We start from the raw sequence: 8,655 nt of genomic DNA, 5'->3' as shown, positions 1-8,655 counted from the left end.
TCACAGAACTATTTATAACTTTGTAAAACATGCAAATTCCTTTGATCAAATGTTCAATAAAAGATATATTCATGTTCAATTGTGTCAAAGGCTTTCCAAAATTCCAAAAATAAAATAATAGCATCTGAGTCAATTGCATCTGAATGATCCATAAGGTCCAAGACTAAACAAATGTTGGAAGTTGTGACGGCCCTTCATAAAGCCTGTTTGAGTCTCATTTATATTGTAATCTATTCCTTTATTTAATATTTTGGCATAAACCAGAGCAATCAATATTTAATAAAGTGATTGGTCTCCAATTGTCAATAAGAGAAGGGTCTTTATCAGGCTTCAGAATTAGTGAAATAAGTCCCTGTTTCATAGTGGAAACTATTTCACCATTTCAATGCAATCTTGAAACACATTTTTAAAAATAGGGTCTTCTATAACTCGCAAAACTGCCTATAGAATTCAACTGAGGCCATCAGGGTAGGTGATTTCCCTTTTTCATTGAATTCAAAGCCTCTCTAATTTCCTCAATTGACACAGGTGATTCGCAAACTGAGTTAGAAATCATCCTCAATCACAGTGACATAATTCTGAATGTGGCGAATGTAGCTTTCGCAACCATTTTCCTAAAATTGTGATTTTCATAAAAGGAATTGACAAATGTTGATATTGTAATGGGATCTTTGCACAATAAATCATTCATTTTAATTTTGCCATTGTAGATTTTCTTTTGTAGTTATCTTTCCAAGTGCAAAAAAAAATAAATGGTGTTTCTTTTCCCCTCTTCAATCCCTTTCACTCTTTATCTGACAAAGGCACCCTGTATTATAATTCTTTAGAAAACGGTCAAGATTGCTCATAATTCTTTTCTCTCGCCAAGTTGCTTCAGCTCTTGGGCACGTTTAAGCTACAACTCTGACTTTATATTTGAATAATTCCCATCTAACTCCATGACTGAAGTCTTTTCTTGCAAAAAAATATTTTGGCTAACGATTTGATGTTTTCAATAAAAATAGGATCTTTAAGAAGTGTATTTAATTTCCAATAGCCTCGAATACCCTTCAATGTTTTTTAGCAGCTTGTAGATTAAGGGAAATCAAATGACGCTCAGAAAAGGGAGCCAATTGATGATCTACATACAGTGGGGAGAACAAGTATTTGATACACTGCCGATTTTGCAGGTTTTCCTACTTACAAAGCATGTAGAGGTCTGTCATTTTTATCATAGGTACACTTCAACTGTGAGAGACGGAATCTAAAACCAAAATCCAGAATATCACATTGTATGATTTTTAAGTAATTAATTGGCATGTTATTCCAACACTTTGAGAGCATGAGCAGTGGCCACACGCAGAAAAATGACCCCCAAACTCAACTCTGTTTTACTCCTGTCGCGGCAGAAAACCTTCAGCTGTCTCTTTCTACACAGCCCAACCACCAGTTTTTCCTGGCTGCAGAAATGTGTGGACGCAGTGTTCTACTTTGATGAGGTTTAACAGCGGTTGGCATCCAATAAATGTTGCATTACTGCCACATACTAGACTAGCGTATACTGTACCTCGCTTATACTTGGCTAAGTACAAATAAATCAACCAACACCCTACTATCTAACCCTATACTCACTAAAAACCCACCACCCTACTCAACTATTTAAATATATCTCGTCCTACCTCAGGCCAACACCACCACTCAACACACCTTGTAACTCTTCTGACATCAAGTCTCACACACCCAAATAACTCTCTGCAGCTGCCACAACAACTTCAATTTTCTACAACTTACGTTGCATCCTGCAGTACGGTTGATAACCTTTGCTATAAATCTGTTCTTAATGAAGCATATATAACTATCCCTCTGGCCTATCCCTCTGTACTGGTACAGATTTTCTCTCCAATTTCGTGGTATCCAATTGGTAGTTACAGTCTTGTCTCATCGCTGCAACTCCCGTCCTGAACTCGGGAGAGGCGAATGTCGAGAGCAGTGTATCCTCCAACACAAGGCCCACTTAAGTCGGAAGCCAGCCGCACCAATGTGTCGGAGGAAACACAGTACACCTGGCGACCGTGGCAGCATGCACTGCCCCCGGCCCACTACAGGAGTTACTAGTGCGTGATGGGACAAGGACATCCCTGCCGGCCAAAACCTCCCCTAACCCAGACGACGCTGGGCAAATTGTGCGCTGCTCCATGAGTCTCCCGGTCACGGCTGGCTGCGACAGAGCCTGGATTCAAACCCAAAATCTCTAGGTCCACAGCTAGCACTGTGATGCAGTGTCTTAGACCACTGTGCCTCTTCGGAGGCTTTACCCATCTTCTCTACTTTCGTCACTGCCCCAGCAATTCAAAACGACTTTATTGGCATGGCAAACATCTGTTTACATTGCTAAAGCAAGTGAAATCGAAATAAAGAAATGAACAGTAAACTTTACTCTCACAAAAGTTCCAAAGGAATAGAGACATTTCAAATGTCATATTATGGGTATCTAGTGTTGTAATGATGTGCAAATAGTTAAGGGAAAATAAATAAACGCAAATATGGGTTGTATTTACAATGCTGCTACAGCATACGACAACTTCTGCACTACTATAACCCTGAAAAACTCAACCTGCCTCTCACACACTGGACATTTCGGAAGTTCTTTGAGCAAGGCCCAGCCAATCAGATTTTTACATTTTTAAAATACTCCTCAGCACGATCCCGCAGGTGAAGAAGCCTGATGTGGAGGTTCTGGGCCGGATGTGGAGATCACGTGGTCTGCGGTTGTGAGGCCAGTTGGACACTGCCAAATTCTGTAAAATTACATTGGAGGCAGCTTATGGTAGAGAAATGAACATTAATTGGCAACAGCTCTGGTGGCCATTCCTGCAGTCAGTATGCCAATTGCACACTCCCTCAAAACTTGAGACATCTGTGGCATTGTCTTGTGTGACAACACTGCACATTCTAGAGTGGCATTTTATTGTCCCCAGCCCAAGGTGCAATTGAGTAAACAAATTTGTGCACGAAATTTGAGAAAAATAAGATTTTAGTGGAGAGAGAGAAACTTGATGCTCAAACTATCACACTCTAACTATCACTGAATTCCTACAAGTCTGTACGTAGTCACTAAATGTGATTCCAACCAATTGCCTGTGCATTGCTTAGGATAGTTAGTATTTTTTCAACAAATAACTATATTTCATACCTATTAGAATTGATGCAGTGTTACGCTGTGTAGTGTCCCACAGGCAGTCAGGCTCCTGTTTTTTCTGTGTTGTAGGTATCTGTCAGAGTTGTGCTGTGTGGACGGGGCTTTTGGTGTGGGCCAGGCTACCTTCCCTGTGGTAAGTTACTGTCACATTCGTTGAAATGAGTAGACCAAGGCGCAGCATGCGTAGAGTGGGTTGTCGCTGGAGGCACCGGACCGTGGATCGTCGCCGGAGGCTCCAGACAGTGGATCGTCGCTGGAGGATCCAGACAGTGGCTCGTCGCCGGAGGAACCGCACCATAGATTGTCACAGGAGGCTCTGGACTGAGAACCCCTGCTGAAGGCTCTGGAGGCTCTGGATTGCCGACCATTGCATGGAGGCTCTGGTCCGCTGACTGTCGCTGGAGGCTCCGGACTGCCGACCGTTGCTGGAGGCTCTGGACTGCTGACTGTCGCCGGAGGCTCCGGACCGCCGACCGTTGCTGGATGCTCCGGACTGCAGACCGTCTCAGGAGGTTCCGGACCGTAGACCGTCTCAGGAGGTTCCGGACCGTAGACCGTCTCAGGAGGTTCCGGACCGTAGACCGTCTCAGGAGGTTCCGGACCGTAGACCGTCTCAGGAGGTTCCGGACCGTAGACCGTCGTTGGAGGTTCCGGACTGTTGACCGTCGTTGAAGGTTCCGGACTGAGCACCGTCGTTGGAGGTTCCGGACTGTGGACCATCGTTGGAGGCTCTGGACTGGAAACTGTCGCCGGAAGCTCTGGACAGGGAACTGTCGCCGGAAGCTCTGGACTGGGAACTGTCGTCGGAAGCTCTGGACTGTGGAGGCGCACTGGATGCCTGATGCGTGGTGCCGGCACTGGTGGTACTGGGCTGGTGACGTGCACCTCAGGGCGAGTGCGGGGAGGAGGCACAGGACGTACTGGACTGTGGAGGCGCACTAGAGGCCTGATGCGTGGGACCGGTACAGGTGGCACCGGGCTGATGAAATGCACATCAGGGCAAGTGTGGGAAGCTGGCACAGGACGCACTGGGCTGTGAAGGCGCACTGGCGACACAGTGCGTATAATCGACGCAGGATATCCTAGACCGAGGAGACGTACTGGAGACCAGCAGCGCTGAGCCGGCACAACTGCGGGAAGCTGATACAGAGCGCACCGGGCACGGAGACACCGTGCGCATCATCGCATAACACGGTGCCTGACCAGTCACACGCTCCCCACGGTAAGCACGAGGAGTTGGCTAAGGTCTGAACCCTGACTCCGCCAATCTCCCTGTGTACCCCCCATTTTTTGGGGGGCTGCCTCTCATGCTTACTTCGTTGAGCTATCTCTTCGTATTGTCGCCGTTCCGCTTTCGCTGCCTCTAATCTCGTCCTTCGGACGGCGATACTCCTCGGCCTGTGTCCAGGGTCCTTTACCAACCAGGATCTCCTCCCAAGTCAACTCCTCCTGTACACACTGCTTGGTGGGATCTTCTGTCACGTTCGTTGAAATGAGTAGACCAAGGCGCAGCATGCATAGAGTTCTACTTCATTTTAATAAACCTAAAACTCACTGAACAAAACAACAAAACAACCAACCTACCAAACGTGAAGCTACTGTTGGGCACTCAGGCAACTAAATGTAGACAAGATCCCACGAATAACAATGGGGAAATGGCTACCTAAATATGATCCCCAATCAGAGACAACGATAAACAGCTGCCTCTGATTGGGAACCATATCAGGCCACCATAGACATACAGTACATTTCACCTAGATGACCGACCCAAGTCAATTCACGCCCCAACCAACACAGAGAATAAACAGCTTACTATGGTCAGGGCGTGACAGTTACATTACACCCCTCCTATTCACCACCCTTCTCTCTCTCACTCACTCTGTCTGTCTATCTGTGTCTGTCTCTCAGACATTAGCAGTGAATTAACTCCTAACACAGCCAATATCTTCTGTTCTTCAGGGTGTGAAGCTGCTCTCCTACCTGTACAACGAGGCCCAGAGCAACTGCAGCAATGCAAACTACACCATGCTGCTGTCCCTGCTCAAGAGCAGCTGTGATCCCTACACATGGTCAGTCACCCCAGTCTGACACACACACAACATGTATAGATCTCTCCCACACATCCCACATGGAATTCATGCTAACCTGCATGACTGCATCACCACAATGCTTTAAAGATGCTTGTAAACAACCTGTGTAGGCATGGTTATGTGCCTGATCGATCCTGTTCCCTGTGTTTGTGCTGTCTGTAGATTTGTGTCAGACTGGGTGTACAGCAAAGTGGTCCAGGACGTGAACAGAGAGTTCATGATCGAGGTCAACAAGGACTACCTCAGCTTCAGAGGTCAGAACATACAATTCACTGCCTAACTAGTGACTGTAGTGACCTTGGTACAGCACCCGGCGACCTGCATCAAGCAGATCAAGCCTCTTGTAGTAACGAGAGCTATTGATACAGCCTGTTAACAAATATGGATTTCGTTACCACATTCAAGTACAGTATCACCTTTAGATTTGTCTGTGGTTTAGAGGATCATTAGCTGATCTGCAACACCGCAACTCCTGCAGGGACCAACCTGGTGTTCCTCACTCCTGTTTTAGAGGACACACTAATGTCAACGACTTTACTCAGAGAGAAAGAGGCGAAGCGAGAGGATTTACTCCGCTCAAAATCTGTCCGCATGAGATAAGCAGACCAAGTGGGGATTATTTGAATGGAGGTCTATGAGAGAGTGTCAAATTACGTGAGGCTTATTTGATCGAAAATAAGTTTCATAATGTTTAGACTGCTACAAATGTACTGATAAAAGTGGATGCACGTGGCAACTTTGAGAAAACAACTTGATTGGGTCTGTTCACACGCGTATCTGCCCTCTCATTGGCTAGAATGATCCCACCTGATCTCGCCTCCTTCCTCCCATCTTTGAGTACATGTATTTCCATTGTTGGAGCGGTCACTTGACTATCTTGTCAATATAATGGATACTATTTGCTTTACTCCAAGTGAGTCAGTTAGCGAAGCAGTCAGTGAAACTTGCTTGGAAAAACTCTGGAAGATTTAGGATCACATCTTCATGTAAAGAGCTATAATATGAAACCTGGTGAATTCACACCCCCCGGTGCCTGTATTAGGGTACACCAGATTAACCTGCTCAGTTTTTATTTCTATATTAGAGCCAGGAAAAACCCAGTTGGAAAAACTCCTGGCCCCACTGTAGTAGGGTCAGGAAAAAGTCATTGCGTAGTCATTATTCCTGTGCCTCATAGTCTCCCTCTCATCTTTCCCATCTTCTCTCTCCGCCTAGACAAGCACTTCTGGGTGCAGGGCACAACTCTAATCTCCCCTGACTTCGAGGACTGCGTGCCTGTCTTCTCTGACACATTGTCAACGACGTCTACGGGAGGACCATTAACCTACTCAAGATCTACTGTCCCCAGGTCAGTAGTAATAATTCATTTTCACAGCCATACCGTCTCATATTATGTCCTAGGGTCAGTGATTACTAGGATGAAATTACACCGAGTGGCACAGCGGTCTAATGCACTGCATCTCAGGGCTAGAGACGCCACTACAAACCCTGGTTCAATTCCAGGCTGTATCACTACCGGCCATGATTGGGAGTCCCATAGGACGGGGCACAATTGGCCAAGTGTTGTTAGGGTTTGGCCGGGATAGGCTGTCATTGTAAATAAGAAGGCTTGCCTAGTTAAAATAAATAAATCAATAATAAAGATACTGACCCATGGTTAAGGTTAGACTGTGGGAGTGCTAAGTTTATCCTAGATCTGTACCTAAGAATCTTCTACCAGATCAGCTCAGCGGTCTTATGTTGGAGCTCAGAGTCTGAGCTTCCCTCGCATCGCTGTCACCTTCTCCCTGCTGGCAGAGATGTACTGAGGATGCATCCTTAGAAATGCATGAAACTCAAAACTGCCATTAATAAATAATACATAGGATTTTATAGCACTTTTCTAAAGCCTAAGATGCTTTAAAGTGTAGTGCAGTAATGTTAATTAGAAAGATGTAAGGAGAAGAGAGAGCAAGAGAGGGAAAGCAACAGTAATGGCCCATTAAACTGATGTACAGATACGCAACTTGAAACCCTGCATGATCTACAGTACAAATCCATGGCCTATCTATCAGCTAGAACAGAGGGCAGGGGAGCTAAGCCAGAGGACAGGGGAGAACAGAACAGGGGAGAGGTAAGCCAGAGGACAGGGGAGAACAGGGGAGAGGTAAGCCAGGGGACAGGGGAGAACAGAACAGGGGAGAGGTAAGCCAGAGGACAGGGGAGAACAGAACAGGGGAGAGGTAAGCCAGAGGACAGGGGTGAACAGAACAGGGGAGAGGTAAGCCAGAGGACAGGGGAGAACAGAACAGGGGAGAGATAAGCCAGAGGACAGGGGAGAACAGAACAGGGGAGAGATAAGCCAGAGGACAGGGGAGAGGTAAGCCAGAGGACAGGGGAGAACAGAACAGGGGAGAACAGTACAGGGGAGAGGTAAGTCAGAGGACAAGGGAGAACAGTACAGGGGAGAGGTAAGTCAGAAGACAGGGGTGAACAGAACAGGGGAGAGGTAAGCCAGGGGACAGGGGAGAACAGAACAGGGGAGAGATAAGCCAGAGGACAGGGGAGAACAGAACAGGGGAGAGGTAAGCCAGAGGACAGGGGAGAACAGAACAGGGGAGAGATAAGCCAGAGGACAGGGGAGAACAGAACAGGGGAGAGATAAGCCAGAGGACAGGGGAGAACAGAACAGGGGAGAGATAAGCCAGAGGACAGGGGAGAACAGAACAGGGGAGAGGTAAGCCAGAGGACAGAGGAGAACAGAACAGGGGAGAGGAAAGCCAGAGGACAGGGGAGAGGTAAGCCAGAGGACAGGGGAGAACAGAACAGGGGAGAGGTAAGTCAGAAGACAGGGGAGAACAAAACAGGGGAGAGGTAAGCCAGAGGACAGGGGAGAACAGAACAGGGGAGAACAGTACAGGGGAGAGGTAAGTCAGAGGACAGGGGAGAACAGTACAGGGGAGAGGTAAGTCAGAGGACAGGGGAGAACAGAACAGGGGATGGGTAAGCCAGAGGACAGGGGAGAACAGAACAGGGGAGAGGTAAGCCAGAGGACAGGGGAGAACAGAACAGGGGAGAGATAAGCCAGAGGACAGGGGAGAACAGAACAGGGGAGAGGTAAGCCAGAGGACAGGGGAGAACAGAACAGGGGAGAGGTAAGCCAGAGGACAGGGGAGAACAGAACAGGGGAGAGGTAAGCCAGAGGACAGGGGAGAACAGAACAGGGGAGAGATAAGCCAGAGGACAGGGGAGAACAGAACAGGGGAGAGGTAAGCCAGAGGACAGGGGAGAACAGAACAGGGGAGAGGTAAGCCAGAGGACAGGGGAGAACAGAACAGGGGAGAGGTAAGCCAGAGGACAGGGGAGAACAAGGGAGAGGGAAGCCAGAGGACAGGGGAGAACAAGGGA

Source organism: Oncorhynchus keta, chromosome 26 (genome assembly GCF_023373465.1).
Source record: "Oncorhynchus keta strain PuntledgeMale-10-30-2019 chromosome 26, Oket_V2, whole genome shotgun sequence".
NCBI classification, from domain to species: Eukaryota; Metazoa; Chordata; class Actinopteri; order Salmoniformes; family Salmonidae; genus Oncorhynchus; species Oncorhynchus keta.
This window is presented reverse-complemented; position numbering follows the sequence as displayed.